This window comes from Myotis myotis, unplaced genomic scaffold, assembly GCF_014108235.1.
Source record: "Myotis myotis isolate mMyoMyo1 unplaced genomic scaffold, mMyoMyo1.p scaffold_m19_p_9, whole genome shotgun sequence".
Classification (NCBI taxonomy): Eukaryota; Metazoa; Chordata; class Mammalia; order Chiroptera; family Vespertilionidae; genus Myotis; species Myotis myotis.
The window spans coordinates 38,945,386-38,963,200 of record NW_023416401.1 but is presented as its reverse complement, the minus strand read 5'-3'; the positions used below and the strand labels follow the sequence as shown (position 1 = coordinate 38,963,200).

At 43.9% G+C, this 17,815-nt stretch overlaps 1 protein-coding gene across 1 annotated transcript in view; it reads right to left on the bottom strand.

The window, feature by feature from the left end:
• GREB1L (GREB1 like retinoic acid receptor coactivator) overlaps nucleotides 1–14,485 on the bottom strand; it is a 235,760-nt gene extending 221,275 nt beyond the window's left edge. The window contains exon 1 of the mRNA XM_036322498.1: nucleotides 14,305–14,485. The gene's annotated coding sequence lies outside the window, so the exon portion shown is untranslated. The remainder of the gene's footprint in view (nucleotides 1–14,304) is intronic.
• Between the last annotated feature and the right edge of the window lie 3,330 nt (nucleotides 14,486–17,815).

Below are 17,815 nucleotides of genomic sequence, written 5' to 3'. Positions count from 1 at the left end.
CCAAAACTTTATATGGAACCACAACAATCTTGAGAAAGAAAAACAAAGTTGGAGGAATCAAACTAGGCCACAGTGATCAAAACAGCATAGCTCTGGCATAAAAACAGACATATAGATCAATGGAACAGAACAGAGAGTCCAGCAATAAACCCACACCTTTATGTCAATTAATATCTGACACAGGAGGCAAACAATACAACGGGGTAAAGATAGTCTATTGAATAAATGGTGTTGGGAAAACTGGACAAATACATAAAAATAAAAGAAACAACATCCTTCTTAAACCATATACAAAAATGGACTAAAGACTTAAGTATTAGACTCAAAACCATAAAACTCCTAGAAGAAAACATAGGCAGTAGACTCCTGGACACTTCTCACAGCAACATTTTTTCCGATATATCGCCTTGGGTGAGGGAAACAAAAGAAAAAATAAACAAATGGTACTACATCAAACTAAAAAGTTGGGTTTTTTTAGTTTTTTTTTTTTTAAATGGGGCTTATTCTCTTTTTTTTGTAATTTTTTTGAAATATTTTTTTTTTATTGATTTCAGAGAGGAAGGGAGAGGGAGAGAGATAGAAACATCAATGATAAGAGAGAATCATTGAATGGCTGCCTCCTGCATGCCCCGTACTGGGGATCAAGCCCAAAACCTGGGTATGTGCCCTTGACCAGAATCAAACCCGGGACCCTTCTGAAGACCGCAGGCCAATGCTCTATCCACTGAGCCAAACTGGCTCGGGCAAACTAAAAAGGTTTTGCACAGCAAAGAAAATCATTAACAAAATAAAAAGACAACATATTGAATGGGAGAACATATTCACCAATGATACATCTGATAAGGGGTTAATATCCAAAATTTATAAATAACTTATAAAACAACACCCAAAAAACAAACAATCCCACTAAAAAATGGGCAAAGGACCTAAATAGACTTTTCTGAAGAGGACACACAGATGGCCAATAGACATATGAGAAAATGCTCACGGTTTCTAATCATCAGAAAAATGCAAATTAAAACCACAATGAGATATCACCTCACAACCGTTAGATGGCTATCATCAGTAAATCAGCAAACAAGTGTTAGTGAGGATGTGGAGAAAAGGAATTCTTTTTTTTTTTTTTTAATATATTTTATTGATTTTTTACAGAGAGGAAGGGAGAGAGATAGAGAGTCAGAAATATCGATGAGAGAGAAACATCGATCAGCTGCCTCCTGCACATCTCCTACTGGGGATATGCCCGCAACCCAGGTACATGCCCTTGACCGGAATCAAATCTGGGACCTTTCAGTCCGCAGGCCGACGCTCTATCCACTGAGCCAAACCGGTTTTGGCGAGAAAAGGAATTCTTGTTGGTGGGAATGCAGTGGAAAGCAGTATGGAGCTACCTCAAAAAGTTAAAAATGGGACTCCCTTATGACCCAGCAATTCCACTTCTGAGAATCTATCCATAGAAACCCAAAACACTAACTCCAAAGAAAATATGTACCCCTATGTTCACTGCAACATTATTTACAATAGCCAATATTTGGAAGCAGGCCAAGTACCTGAAACATATATAATTTTATTAACCAATCTCACCCCAATAAATTCAATAAAAAATGAAATAAAATAGCAATTTTTTAAATGCTGCAAATCTAAACATTATAGGGAATGTTTTAATGTAACATTTGTTAGCAATCTAACCAGAATTTTCAGGTTTATTTCCAACAAATGAAATTGAGGAAAAATATTGTGGAAATACCCTTACCATCATCCATCTCCAATTTTGTACACAGTATTATGATTTTTCAAAGAACTGCCAACTAAATATAGGCTATCAATTCTGTCAAATGTAATTTGTATTTACTCTGCACTCAACATTCTATTAGACATTTTAGAAAGTACAGACTATAAAATGCTATAGTACTTCCTCTCAAGAGCCTTATACTCAAATATTCAGAAAAAAATGCTTTCTGAAATAATTAGAAAATACAGATTTCTAAAATAAAATTCTAAAAGTGATATAAACTATAAGTACTATAGAAGTTTAGAGGAGGAAAAATTAATGAAAACTCCAGTATTTAGTATCTACACTAATAAAAGAGAACCATGCAAATTAACCATCACTCTGCCACTCCGCTACACCCACCAGCCAATCAGGAGTGAGTATGCAAATTACCCCAACTAAAATGTCGGTGGCCATGGAGCTGGAGCGAGCAGGAGGCTTGGGTTGCCCCTGGAGATGGAGGAAGCCAAGCTTCCTGCCTGCCCTGGCTGGCCCTGGGCTCCACTCAAGGCTACAAAGTTTCAATTATAGAAGATAAATAAATCCCAGATACCTGCTTCCAACCCACCCTGGGCTCTGCTCAAGGAGGCACTGAAAAAAAAAAAGGAGAGGCTGGGAGCTTGGGTCGCTGGGGGACGCGGCCAAACTGAAAATGGCCATCAGCCACTTACCCAGGCTGGCCAGGCACCCCAGCGGGACCCCCCCACCTTGAAGGGGCTTTGGCCAGCCTGAAAATGGCCCCCAGTCCCTCACCCAGGCTGGCCAGGCACCCCACCAGGACCCCCACTCTGATCCGGGACACCCTTCAGGACAAACCAGCCGGCCCCCACCCATGCACCAGGCCTCTATCCTATCCTATATAATAAAAGGGTAATATGCAAATTGACCCTAACAGCAGAATGACTGGGAATGACAGGTCACTATGACACACACTGACCACCAGGGGGCAGATGCTCAATGCAGGAGCTGCCCCCTGGTGGTCAGTGCACTCCCACAGGGGAGCTCTGCTCAGCCACAAGCCAGGCTGAGGGCTGCCAGCACAGCGACGGTGGCAGGAGCCTCTCCTGCCTCCTCAGCAGTGCTAAGGATGTCCGACTGCAGCTTAGGCCTGCTCCCCGCTGGCAAGTGGACATCCCCCGAGGGCTCCCGGGCTGTCAGAGGGATGTCTGACTGCCAGCTTAGGCCTGATCCCCTGGGGAGTGCGCCTAAGCCAGCAGGTGGACATCCCCCAAGGGGTCCCAGACTGCGAGAGGGCACAGGCCGGGCTGAGGGACCACCCCCCTCCCCCTGCCGAGTGCACAAATTTTTGTGCACCAGACCTCTAGTATTTCCATAAAGGAAATAAACTAGACCTCAAAGCAGTGGTTCTTCAACTTTTGGGGGCATGAAGGTGGTCTGAGGCCTACTCCTAGGCCTCAAAAGCTGAATTTAAATAGCATTTTTCAATTGATTCTAAGTGGCCCATAGTTTGTCAAAAACTGGGTTAAATAATAGTATAATTTGCAAGAGTCTCCAGCGCAATGCTGCTCAACAGAACTTCCTGCAATGGTAGAAATATTCTATACCTATGCAGTCTATATAGTCTTAATGATCGGCCACATGTGGCCATTAAGCTCTTGAAATGCAATCAGTTTATCTGAGGAACTGAATTTTTAATTTATTTAACTTTAATTTAATTTAAATAGCCACAGCCAGCTCTAGAGAATATGAAGATATTTCTAAGAGAAACACGAGCCAAGCCATCGATAGAAATGCACATGAGCAGGATATAGATGGGCAGGAGAGACAACTGATTGGCTTGTTAAGAATAGAGGTTTTGTATTAGATTATCATAAGGTCAGATTATGAGGAGTCTTGAAGGAACTGGATTTCATGACACACACTGCGGGCTGCCTAATGCAGCCATTTCCTTTTTTTCTTCAATAGTAATAACTCTAGAGTTTTTGCATGTTTACCTAAGAGAGTGGGCCTTGATTACTCTACATCACTCATGGTATGTCCATTTTTCTTGTCAGTGACCGCTTATGCCAGTGTGTTAAATTCTGGCCAGAGATTTGGGACATCTAAAAAACTGTTTAGCCTGGCAGTGCCCTCAGCGGTCCTGGATCTGTCTCTTGCTTCAACAGTGTTTGGACGGAACAGACTCAGGGACGCCCCTTCTTTCAGCCTCCGGCCTCTCTCCTACGCCTTATCCAATCACCACCTTCAGAACCACCTCCTGGACCAGCCAACACACCGGGTTTTTTCTCTACCTTAACTCCTTCCTTATTGCTGAACAACCATGAGCTCCCAAATTTGTCAGAATTATTCCACCGAGCTGGAGGCTGCGGTCAACCGCCTTGGCCAACCTGCATCTGCAGGCCTTCTACTAGTACACCCACCTCTCTCTGGGCTTCTATTTCCACGGTGCAGATGTGGCTCTCCAGGACGTGGGCCACTTCTTCCGCGAGATGGCGGAGGAGACATGTGAGGGCGCTGGCTGAGCAACTCTTAAAGTTGTAAAACAAGCGAGGTGGCTGCATTCTCTTCCAGGACATGCTGAAGCCTTCCCAGGATCAGTGGGCAAAACTCAGGATGCCATGGCAGCCACCCTGGCTTTAGAGAGGAACCTGATCCAGGCCCTTTGGAGCTGCAGGCCCTGGTTTCTACCCGTCCAGCCCCTCATCCTATGGCTTCCTGGAGAACCACTTCCTGGGTGAGAAGGTGAAACTCATCAAGACGATGGGCGACCACCTGACTAACATCCGCAGGCTGGCCGGCCCCAGGCTGGGCTGGGTGAGTATCTCTTTGACAGGCTCACCCTCAGGTACAACTAGGAGCCTTTGGAGCCCAGAGGCCTTTGAGAGGCCCCTCTGCATTCTCCCAGTGTCTGGCTTTTACCTGAGCCTCTTCCCAAAACTAGACATTCTTTTAACCACCCTGAAGCCTTCTCCCATGCATTGGACCAAATGAAACAATAAAGCTTTTGGCAGCAAAAAACAAAACAAAAATAAACACACAAAACACACAAAAAACTATTTAGCCTAAATAAAAATAACCTTTTTCTGACTCTAGTCAAAACTTTGTGAGGCTTGGGAGTGCTGACATGTTGGGATGAAAGACAAACACCAACAAGCTGAGGATGACAGAGAAGGACTAAACGAACCTGGGTCCTTGGTGACACCTGAATTAACTCAAGAACTGTGCTCTCCCATTCCCCCTCAGACACTTTGGGGATATAATTAACTCATTAGTGTTTAACATTTCTAATTTTTTTTCTATTCCCTACAGCTGACAGCACTATACCAGGATACTAATGTTTAGGGTAACACTCTCTGGGATATGCTGATGTAGGCAAATGGTACCTATTGAAGGCATTTCATTAAGGTTGGAGACTCAGATGAAGCAATGTTTAAGGCTTAAAAATGGCATTCATTTTTAAAAAGTCATAAGAAAGAAAAGGGAGAGTGCAGCAGAACAGCATTATTAAAAGGCCTAAAAGCCAAAGTTACTAAAGATTTTGGGAAAATTAGAGAAACATTACTATTATGTAAAATCATTAAAGCATATAGATACTCGAAGCAAAACTGGGGAAACAGCTCCTTTTGTAAGGATTATAGGATTGATTATCAGTGATGTTTCTTCTCTGATTTTATATATTGTTTTCATATGTTATTTCTACTTAAAATCTAAACAAAATACAGAACACATAGTTTCTCTAAATGTTTTATATTTAATACTTTTTTTGAAAATGAAAAATTATTGAAATATTATTTCTCTGTATTAGCTACAATTGAAGATATTAGACTGACGAACAACATGGCAAACCAGGAAGCATGCAGGACTAGCTGGGTGACCTTGAGAAGTCAAGTAAACCCTGCGGCGCATTGTTTTCCTCTCAAGGTGGATTGATCTACAGCTCTAAAATGCAACAATCTCGCCCTAACCGGTTTGGCTCAGTGGATAGAGCATCGGCCTGCAGACTGAAGGGTCCCAGGTTCGATTCCGGTCAAGGGCATGTACCTTGGTTGCGGGCACATCCCTGGTAGGGGGTGTGCAGGAGGCAGCTGATTGATGTTTCGCTCATCGATGTTTCTAACTCTCTATCCCTCTCCCTTCCTCTCTGTAAAAAATCAATAATATATATATATATATATACACACATATATACATATGAGTGTGTGTGTGTGTATATATATATATACACACATATATAGAGAGAGAGAGAGAGAGAAGAAGAAGAAGAAGAAGAAGAAGAAGAAGAAGAAGAAAAGAAAACATGATAAAATATCAAATAAATTTAAAGTTGTTCTTTCCAAAAAACAGAACAGACTGGGTGAGGGAGAGACAGAACCCTCAAGTGAAAAGATTCCTCAATCCTCTGACGTGGCTAAGAATTATGGTAATAGTCTTAGAGTTCCCTGAATACGCTAATAGAGGTATATACAAAAACTTTACTATAAGTAGTGTCAATTTAATCAATTTAAGATCCAAGAAAGAAATGAGACATTACACCAATTATGCTAGTATCTTCTCTTCACATTGTGACTTCTACAGGCAATTTTAGGCACACCTGCTCTATAAAAACTAAGCTTACAGAATGACAAACCTAAGGAGTATTTTTAAGACTTCTGTGTCCATAAAATCACCTGGGAAGATTGTTAAAATGCACAATCCAGGGTCCCACCCCAAAATCTCTTATTCAGCAGCTCAAGAGACCAATAATCTGCATTTACCAGCACCCCAAGCAAATAAGGCAGGTGTTGAAAGGTCACACTGAAAAACAGTGAATTTAAAGATGTCTGATCTATTTACAAACTGATTAACCAAAGAATCTGAAGAGTGTGGTATACTAGAGAGGACAAAGAATTTTGAAGTCATAAGATCTAGATTACCTCTCTGAGCTAATCCCCACTCACTCTGTCACTTGCCTCTGCTCTTCAACTGCGGCAGGGGCCTCCTAGCTACACCCCTCACAACAGCCAAGAATGCTCTTCCTCTGAACTTCCAATGGTTCAGGTCCCTTTCAGCCCTCAGGTCTTCACTCAGGTGTCACTCGTCAGTGACACCTTGCAGAAAATCTCAACTACCATCTCACTTTTGACATCCCCTTTTAGGACTTTCACGTGCATCTGCTCACTGGTGAAAATCAACCTTTTATTCTATATGAGAACAGCTGAAGGCTAAAAAGGGAAAGCTTTGTCATATGTATCTGTCAGAGAGAAAAATTGTTCTCCTATTCTCTAGTACCTAAGCTATCTACTCAAATAAATAAAATGACTCTACAGTAAGGATATTTTTACTTAACAATATATCATGGATATTTACTAAAACCTAATTTTTTAAAAAAAACACATGATATTTGGCTTCTTTGTGATTCTTTTACTCTTATAAATAACTAGAGGCCCGATGCATGAAATTTGTTTAAGGGGCTTGGCCCTCGTTGCCGCAGCAGCTGCCTCAGCCCCCACTGCCACAGTGGCCACCTCAGCCTCGGCCTCGGCCCCTGCCCACCGCAGCGACCTCCCCTGCCTCGGCCCTGCAGCTTGGTCTGGAAGGTCGTCCAGAAGAACATCCAGAAGGACGTCTGGTCTAATTAGCATATTACCCCTTTATTATTATAGATATTCCAGGTGATGTTTTCATTATATGCCCTTGTGCTTTGTCTAATTATTTCTTCCTAACAAATTCTTAGAAGGGAAATTTCTGTGTCAAAGAGTTTAGACCACTGCTGTCCAATAGGACTTTCTCCAATAATGGAAATGCTCTGTGTCTTCACAGTCCAATATGGTAGCCACCAGCCACACGCAGCTGTTGAGCACGTGAAATATGACTAGTGCGACTGAGAAACTGAATCTTTAGTTGTATATAATGTTAAATTAAATAGCACATGCAGCAAGGCACTACCACATTGAACAGGGCAGGTATAGATATTTAAAGTTTTGATAACTGATGCCAAATTGATCTCCAGAAAAGTTGTAATTATTTGCCTTCATTCTATAGTGTATAACAATAACCATTTCTTTACCCCGTTGCCAACACTAGATATTATCAGTCTACTAGAGGCCCGGTGCACAAAATTCATGCACGGGTGCAGTCCCTAGGTCTAAGCCGGTGATCCAAGTGTGAGTGTCTGGCATGGAAGGGCAGGTCCCAGCTAACCTCTGGGCCCTGGGCAGTACCTGGGCCCCCGTGCACCCCGCTCTGCCTGAGTCATCAGGCCCCCGCCCGGCTCCCTCAGCGCCTGGGAGCTGGGCGGCGGCCCCGTCCCCTGCCACTGCTGGTTGCCATCTGTGGGTCCATCAGCAGAGCGATCAGGCCCCACTCGCACCCACCTTGGCCTGGTGCTGCCCGCTCACCTGCTCCACCATCCCGCTGTGGTCCCGCTCTCATCGGGGCCAGCAGCGCTTCCACTGCTGCCCACTGCCAGCGCCACATTGCCGACGCCCGCCATGTTTCCCGCCACCCTCTGGTGGTCAGCGCATGTCATAGCGAGTGGTCGAACTCCGGGTCGAGGGGACATTTTGCATATTAGGCTTTTATTATATAGGATTGAATCTTTATAACCTGGAGGTTGAAAAACGCATTTCTTTATTAATATGTATTTCTTTATTAATAATGTTGAGCAAGGTTGCTTTGTTTGTCATACTCATTCAAATGCAAATATTCTCACCCATGTTAATTAATTGAAAGGCAGATTTGCTTTATTGGGCCCATATGTTTTCTTTAAAATTTATTGTCAACATTTAAATTCATATAAAAATACAAACTTCCAGTTGCAAAATCAAGTAATCTGGCAACAGTGACCCACGCTACCATCGGGCATAAATCAGTGGAGTCTTAGAAATCTGCCACCTTCAGACTTTCTTGTCCACCAGAACTTATCATCCCTTCTTATTTTGAAGGGATTCCTGCTTCACTCACTCAGAATACCTGCTTGGCCCCTACAAGCAACCCAGTTTATAATTCCTACTCTGAATTAAATCTCGAGAGATTAAAAGACAAACAGCAGCCTGGCCGGTGTAGCTCAGTGGTTGAGCGTCGACCTATGAACCAAGAGGGTTCGATTCCCGCTCAGGACACATGCCTGGGTTGTGGGCTCAATCCCCAGTAGGGGGCTTCAGAAGGCAGCCAATCAATGATTTTCTCTCATCACTGATGTTTTTATCTCTCCCTCTCCCTTCCTCTCTGAAATAAATATATATATATATATAGACAAACAGCAGCTAATAAGAATAGTTAACTTTAATTTCATACTTAGCATTCAAAAGTGATGCTGTGATATGTCGGGATGATTTTATAACTAATATTCAACTAGCAGAAGAATACTTTTCTCGTGGTTGTTATTTCCTACCCTCTCAAGCAGTGGTTCAGCATTAGAAGGGCTGTTAAAATGCAGGCCTGTAGGCCCCAACCCCAAAGTTTCTGATTGAATAGGTTGGATTGGGCCTCAATAATTTTTATCTAATCCCAAACTCCAAGTACAGCTTCACAATGAGATGAGATTTTCTCAAGAATATGGACACTCCTGGAAATGGAGTGATAATGTATAATTTTGACAAGATAATATAAATTTTCCAAAACATGTCCACATTTATAATTTCACTTTATTTTCACAACAATCCTGTGCTGAAGGTTAATAAATAGGGCAGTAATTGTTAATCAGATTTTACAGAAGAAAAGTAAGGTATCGGAGTCAAGAATCTCCCCTAAACACGCAAGAAGCTAAAAGAGCCAGAACAAACAGGTTTCCTAACTCCTAACCTTGTAATATAGGCAATGCAATGCACAACTGGGGCTTGCTTCTCCAGACTGGTTCCATAACAGTAGAACCATGCCCAGTAACACAGAAGACCACATCATCTATGGTTCACAGCAACAAACATTTATCCAACGCCGATTACATGTTAATCTATATGCTAATCATGCCTATAGTCTCTACGATAGGGACATTCATCCGACATAGAAAAAGATTAAAAATAAAATCTGAAACCACAACCTTGAAAAGGTAGTGGAATCTCTATAACATAAGTCAAAAGCAAATATGCTCAGGGGGTGGGGAGTGGGGGTAAATACAGAGTTGGGGAGAAGAGAGGAGTCTCTGTGGGAGCCTCACATCTGGACTTGGAGGAGCTGCTATCACCAGTCAGTCAAGAATGGGAGGGAAGGAAGAGTACACGCTAGGGAGCCCTCCTGGGGCTCAGCCGCACAAAGAGCTGCTGTTATCCATGTTGGGTGTGTGTTTGCCAGAAACATCAGGGCTGCTGGAGCTCCAGAAGTTACAAGGGCGTGCTTTTGTGGAGTCTAAATTACCTTGACTATATATGAACGCAAGTCAGAGGGCATAACTTCATCATTCATTCGTAGCCAAAAGATAACATGATTAGGAATCATGCAACTTTTTCTCTGCTTTTCCCCCAAGTTTTGAGAAGCATTCCTCGTAAAAATCCACGAGATTGTGATCACAATCATGCTAATTATAAATCAGCCCTTCAAAAGAAAAAAGAGAGGGTTTCATCTCCACTTAAATAGAATTGTTAAATATTCCTTATTAATTTTAACAGCTGCTTTTCTAAGATTAAAAATAATAATAAAAATTACTATAGACTGAGAACACAAAACTATAATTAACTTGAAAGAATCTTTTAGAAAATTTGATTCTGTAACTGTCCTGTCTGCCCATCTTATAGATTAGTTCAAAATGACTGAGGTGATGAAGCATCTGCCAATCCATGTAGAAAACTGTAGCAATACTGCTGAAAAAAGTTCCTCTCACTTCTCACAAGACCAAAGAAACACAAATCAAAACAAAGGGATACAATTTTACACTGGCTACATAAATTAGTAACAATAATATAAATGTTTTAAAGTAACAAGCACACACACAGATTGTTAATGAGGTATAAATTTATATAATCCTTTTGGAAAGTAAGTTGGTGATTATCAGAAATCAGAAAAATTCCTAATAAAAATAAGAGCTAACATTCACTAGTATATGTGTTGTCGTGTATTGCAGCTTTTTATTTTAACAACTTTACAGAGTTATTACTATACCCATTTTACAGGTTAGAAAGCTCTGAGAACATAAGTTACTGGCCTAGTATTGCCCATAAGTGATGGAGCTAGGTTTCTGGACCCTGAATCTTTATTTTAAAGCCCACCCAATTACAGCTACACTATACTGAACAATCCTAAGGAAGTTTTTAAAAAGAGTAAGAAGAAGGTTACATTCATGAGGATGGGCATCATATATTTTTTAAATACTGGGAGGGGGAATCTTAAAATAGAGGAAGGGCTAATAAATTATGGTATGACAAACTAATTACAAATAATAGGAAGTGAATTATAGCAAAATGTTTATGAAAAATCAGTGTAAAAATGTATCTGCAATATGATAAGACATCTGTAAAAATGTATGTTCATGTGGCAAGACTAGGAAGAAAACTGAAAAAATAAAAACTATTCCATTTTAGAAGGATTTCGCTATTAGTACTTAATTTTATTTGGTTTTTGTGAATTTTGTCAATCAAGATTACTCTAAGTACCCCTACAAATCTATGCCAGTTCTAAACAATTTCTAGTTGTAATAACAATTTCTAAAACTTCACTATAATTTATTTATATTACAGACTTATTCAAAATAATTACATAATACTTAATAATTACATAAGATTTAAAGTATGAGATCTTCCTAACATCAATGATATTTGCAATCACCACTTACAGCATTCTTTTGAAATCCCTTAATTGAGATCATACACAATGACTAAAATAAGCTAATTTTTTTACTGTCATAACCTTGCAATGACTCCTCAGCTCCCTGTGCCCATCCAGGAATCATTAGCCCAAAGGTTGCAGGTATTTTAGAGATGAGAAAAGTTTTCTACTAATAACATTATCTCTAAGTGAATAAGTATAAAAGTAACTAAAATATCTTAGCTATAAGGGATATTCATTTTCTAAATACCTTTGAGAATTACTAATTAAGTCACATCAAGTCCCTTTGAAGTAGACACATGAACTTTACTACCACTTTAACAAAAAAAGAAAAGTAAGATGCTGGGAAGAGTAATTTCCCCCAAAATGATACCGTGAGCTGTGAAGAAAATTCACTCTCCTGAGCCATACAAGGTGATGCAGGGAGGCCCATTCAGCTCAAGGTTTGACCCCTTTCAGCAAAAAACAGACATTGTGTGGGAAAGTAAAGCAGCTGTTCTCCAATAATATCAGTATCATAAGAGCAGGAATGTAATTTAAACATCTATGACTTCCTCTTTATGAATCTACCATTCAGGAATTTATTCTGTCACTCTACAGGTCCACCTGGGTTATCCTCAGGCAGTCTTAGGACACCTACAGAAACTTTTTAATCAGAGAAGCTTGGAGTTAGAAGGACCCTTATAGGCCCCATAGTTCAATTCCTTTAATTGAGGGGGAAACAAAAGCATTTCTAAGAAAGTGACCTCATTTAGCTAGAGCAAACCCAGACTTGCAACTAGAAGATGTGAACTAACGTCTTAAACTTGGCCTTCATATTTCTCTTACCATTAAAATTTTTATAGTAAGTCATATTAACAAAAGTATGCATATGTCCTTCCAATGTCTTCAGATATATATGGCACCAGACAAAATAAACTTATTGTTCTCATTCTCTACTTGATAAAGAGTTCCAAAATGGAGAAAAAAAGTCAAGGAAGGCTATAAAAACAACCGGTGATGGGGGTGCAGGTGGGGTAATAGCGGAATAGTTCTGCTTTCTCATGGATACTTGCTCTAAGAAGTTTAGTACTCCAACTGGTCTTCAGCTGTAATAAGTCTTCCCTAGGCCAAATAAAAGGTTCTAATGTCATCATGAGTGAATATCAAATTAATAGCTATCACCATTGATACATAATTCATTCTTTAATTACATTCAGTTCCTTTCTTCTTTTATTTCCATAATGTAATTCCATTTTAATAGGAAGCTCATGGAAGGATATACAAGAAATTGACAACAGTGACCTGGGGGGTGGGGGGGGGGGAGGGTGTAGGGCGTTGGGAGTATGGGGTGGGAGAGAGCTTACTTTACACAGTTAGAAATTGTTACTCTATGCATATTGCTTTGCAATGTACACTAATTAAAAATTTCCCTTTAAACACATGCGTACAATTCTATTACTAAATATTTTCAATAAAACAATTATTTTTAAATTTTCTCTTTTAAATAAGTTTCCAGTATTGCTGTTTGTAAAACCCCATAGATATATTCAACAAGGAGAAAAAAAAAAAAAGAACCAACACAGTCACAAAATTCAAAGCAGAATTCCAGGATTTAAAGTATAAGAAAATGTGTCGAGGGGCCATTTAATTCAGAAACCTTTTGCGGAAAACCTCTTCCCCATAGGTAAATGGTTGGGTTTGAAAAAGAGATGTATGTAGGATTTCCCATAGTTGGTGGGGGGTGGGAGAGGGCGATTCTAAAGGTGTGAAAAGTAGAAATTAAAATTTGGTTTCTATCTTGTGCACAGGGGCCAGGGGGCCGGGTGCGGTGCGTACAGACCTTGAAGCAGTCCCTTCCCTAGAGGAGAGGAACGTGACTGAGTTCCTCCGGGCTCCGTCCGCCTCAGCAGCAGTTCCCGTGCAGATGCACCGGTCCTGGCGCTCACGTGGGCTCCGTGTCACCGAGACAGCCCAGGAGCTGAATCCGTACAGCATCTCTTTTCATGGGGCTCCGGAGAGCGACCGAGGGAACGGCCTGACTTCAGCAAACCGCCTCATCGTGACACCCTCGCCCGGCCAGGGCACACACCTCACCGGGCTGCCTACTGTGTCAGGGTCAGCTGTCAACACAGCCCTTTGTGTCTCGCGCAGAAGAGCAGTGAGCGAGTGGTCCTTCCCCACTCACCGCGGAACGGACGCGATGGCCGGAGACGCGCGCGCGCTCGTGACCAAGTGACATTTAGTGAGGAGCCCAGAGACCCAGGGACGCGAGCAGACGCCCGGCCACCGCTGGACGCTCTCCACTTCCCCCAGCTGAGCGCTCCGCAGCCTCTTGCAGCCGCCTCCGCGCCGCCCGCCCTGCCGCCCACTAGCCCCCGAGAGCCCCTCGCGGCCCCGGAGCTCTGGGGGCCGGCGGGGCGCGCCCCTCGCCACCTCCGCTCCGCGCTGCCCGCCCGCCGCGCTGCCGCCTCCCTATCCCACGCTCGGGCTTCTGGCTCCCGCCACAAAGGCGCGAAGAGGGCTGGGGTGACAGGCCTCCGGCCTCAGGGCGCGCACCGCCCGGGCTGGGTCCTCCCCGGAGCGGACGCGAGGCGCCGGGGAGAACGGGTTCGGGTCCGGACGGCACCGGCGCCTGCCCTCGCCATGCACACACGCTCGCGCGCCCAGCCCCGCGCCGCCCTCCCAGTCCTCCTCCCCACAAGAAGTCCGCCGCCGAGCTCGCTGCCCCGCGCAGGCTGTGTCCGCCGCCCGCCACCGGGCAGCCCCGGCCCCGCAGAGGCGTGCGCTCGCGCCCGGCTGGCGACCTCTCACCTCCCGCCGCCCGGCCGGCGCCCAGCGTCCCCGCAGCCGCTCACCTGGCCGTGGAGTGGCGCGAGGGCAGAGGACCAGGGGGTGGCCCTCGCCTCGGCCGGGGATCGTCTCCCCACCCCCAGTCCGGGTCCCAGCGCTGCGCCTCCGCTCGCCGCGGCCGCCCTCCGCCGAGGTGCTAGCGCCGCCGGTGGCTGGCGTCTCGCGGGCAGGCGCGCAGGTCGCGCGCTCAGTTCCCCGGGGCGGAGCGAGGCGGCGGCCACCGCGGCCGGAGGCGGATTCCTCAGGTGCTGCCCCTCCCGCTGCCCCAGAACCGCCGCCGCCCGGACCCCCGCACCTCCGCCCCCGCCCCGCCTGTCGGTCTCCTGCCGCCTCCGCGCCCCGCGCGTGGCCTCTAGGGCCACCCTGCCCTCGAGTGTCCTGGGCGCACGTTGCCTTACCCACCCCCTCCATTTTCACGCCTCGGTTTCCTAACTCCCCGGCACCGATGATGGGTGTGGCCTCGGCGAGCGTGGAGGGGTCTTCTGGAAGGAAGGTTGCCCCCCGGTGCGGCCGACGCGCGCAGCCAAGAACAACATTTTTTTCTCTCTGATTCCGCGTTTATTCAGTGCTCACGCCTCACTGCGCGATTGCTTTCTCCGTCTAGAGGACGGCGGCTAAAGGGCCCCAAGCGTGAACTCCGCCTGGGCAATGGTGGGTCAAAAACCCTTGGCCTTTTGCAGGAAGGGAGAGGGCAGGGGCAGTACGCGGACAAAACCAACCAGCCCCGGGAGCTCCGGCCAGAGCCCACTTTTGCACCTCCGGGGTGAGCTCGCCGGCCCGGCTCGTCCCGAACTTTAGAACCAAAAGGAATCCTCCGCCCCAGGCAGCCACTTCCAGGGGACCCTGGGCCCTGACGGGTGAGGAAGGGACAAACGTTCCCCAGAGGAGAGGTGCCAGGGCCCGAGAGTGACAGGTTTAGCTCCCCTTTTCACAGCTGGCGGTTTTTCTTACTAGAAATGTAGCTCCATTTTTTCAAACTGTCATTGTTGCCAGACAGGCGACTGGACTCCTTTCTTCCCTGGATTGCCCACACCCTAGAATCAGCAGCTCCATGCTAGGTGTGGTGGGAGAGTCTAGGTAAAGTTTATCTGGTTTTAGTGCCTTTGAGGCAAATAGAGGCCCGGGTAGCTCAGCAAGTAGAGCCCCAGGAAGCTCAGCAGGTAGAGCCCCGGGAAGCCTTGGCGCCCAGTCCCCCCGCGGGTTGGTTAGCATGCTATTGTTACCGTAGTGTTGGCAGTTACAGTTTTAAAACTGCTTTTTTAATTAAAATCGATCTCATATGATCTCTAACTCACTATGTTTTGTTTGCCTGTCTTGCTTGATGTGTTTTTTGAACCAAAATGCAACCCCCCCTCCCCCCCCCCCGTCTTTTGTAGATACAGAGGGAATTGACTGGAAGTCTGGAATCTCCAGAAAATAACTGAAGCCATAGTTCAGTTGAGACCAGCAAAAGTAAGGTATTTGTGGTTCTCTCCAGCTTCCATTGGGAAGACATACTCAAGTGCCATTTTTTAATCGCTTTGTTCCTTGTGAAGATAAGGAGCAGAAATGTTTGTTTGGGTTTTTTTGCTTTGTTTTTTACCATTGCATTCCTATTGTTCAGTCTTTAAAACACATAGAAACATTTTTATGGGCCAGAGAGGGCCAGAAATGTGGCTTTCTCAGTCGCCCCTATACTCCCACAATTCTGGCTCTTGCTTACATACAGGTTTAGTAAATGAAATCGATATGGTTTTTCAATAACTGCAGCAGAGAAAGGTGCAGATGATTAGCAGTATAGCTAAGTGTGTGGGAAAGGAATCCAATGTCAGCAAACTCACCAGGGGAGCTGGCCATATATGTGGAAAAGACAGTGAATAGAAACCTGAGATTTCAAGTTCACCTGGTGAATATAACCTAAGCTCACAAGAGGTTAAAGCAGGTAAGAATCTTTTGAAAAACCCAATCCTTCACAAGGTCTGTATAGTTAGGGAGGGGACACCTTCCATTTTAAAGATAAGAAAACTGAGAACAATGAGCAGCCGTAAAGTAAAACCATAGTGTGGTTTTCTCTCACTTTAGTTCAAGGACCATTTGTTGAGTGCTAAATGCACTAAACTCTGGAGGTGTGAGGGCAAAGTTGGCACACTTGGTCAAGGACCTTAGACTAATATTACAAAACTCTGGCATTCATTCTTCATTCACTCAACAAATATTAATTGAGCACCTACTGTGAGCCAGGTGGTGTAATGGGAACTGTTAAATAAAAAAAGTCCCTAACAAGGTTAAAAGTTAGTGATAGTAATCTACTGTATTCTGGTAGATTGAAACATTTCTATGCATTCTTTATTAGATAACACACTCCCTTGCCCTGAGGTTATTTGTGTGTATGCCTTGTGTCACCTTCAGGGTTTATAGATCTTTCATCATGCCCAACAGATTTCTGTGATTATCAAATTTGATAGAATGAAGAGTGACCACTTTGGAGTTAGGTCCCACATTTTTAAATTCTGGTTCCAAGAATTACTTATTATGTAACCTTGACAAAGTTACTTGACCCCATCTTAGTGTCCCCACCTGTAGAATAACATTATAATAGTGCAAACCTAAGGGAGTAACTATGTGAATTAAGGCAATGCATTGTGCCTAGCACACTGTAAAATGTTAACTGCTATCATTGTCTGTGAATACCTCCACTCTTTCCCATAACAATTATTCCTGAATGCTTCTCCTAAGATAGATACGTTGCATTAGAACCCAAGTTCAATGAAAAATGTGTGTCTCATAGCAGTCAAGGTCCTTAAATAATAGCAGCTTCCTGGGTGGTTATTGTGAAGATCCTTTGCCTGTCAGTGGAAGTTCTGTGATTATATCCTGGTTCTGCTCTCAAGGATGAGCACCCTTTGTCACAAATTTCTGTGGTTCTTGGCTCCACACTCTGGAAGGCTCTTTCTTGGTCTTTATCTTCCATGGCCACATTTCAGTGGCACTGGGAAGTGAGACTGTACAATTTTTACAGCCCATTTCCTGCTGGTACCAGTCTGGGACAACTGGATATCCACATGCTAAAGAATGAATTCTTACATCCACCTTACAGAGAATACAAAAATTAACTCAAAATGGATCTTAGATATACAGTAGTCTCCCCTTATCTGTGGGATATACATTCCAAGACACACACCCCTCCATGGATGCCTGAAACCACAGGTAGTCCCCAAACCTATATGTATTATTTTTTTTCTGTACATACCTATGATAAAGTTTAATTTCTAAATTAGGCACAGTAAGAGATTAACAACAATAATAAAATAGAACAATTGTAACAACATACTGTAATAAAAATAAAAGTTGTGAAAGTTTGGGGTCATTAAGTAAAATAAAGGTTACTTGAACACAAGCACTGTAATACTGGGGCAATCAATCTGATAACTAAGATGGCTAAAAGTGACTAATGGGTGGGGAGTGTATACAGCATGCATATGCTAGACAAAGGGATGCTTTACATTCCTGCTAAGCAGAAAGTAGCAAGATGGTATC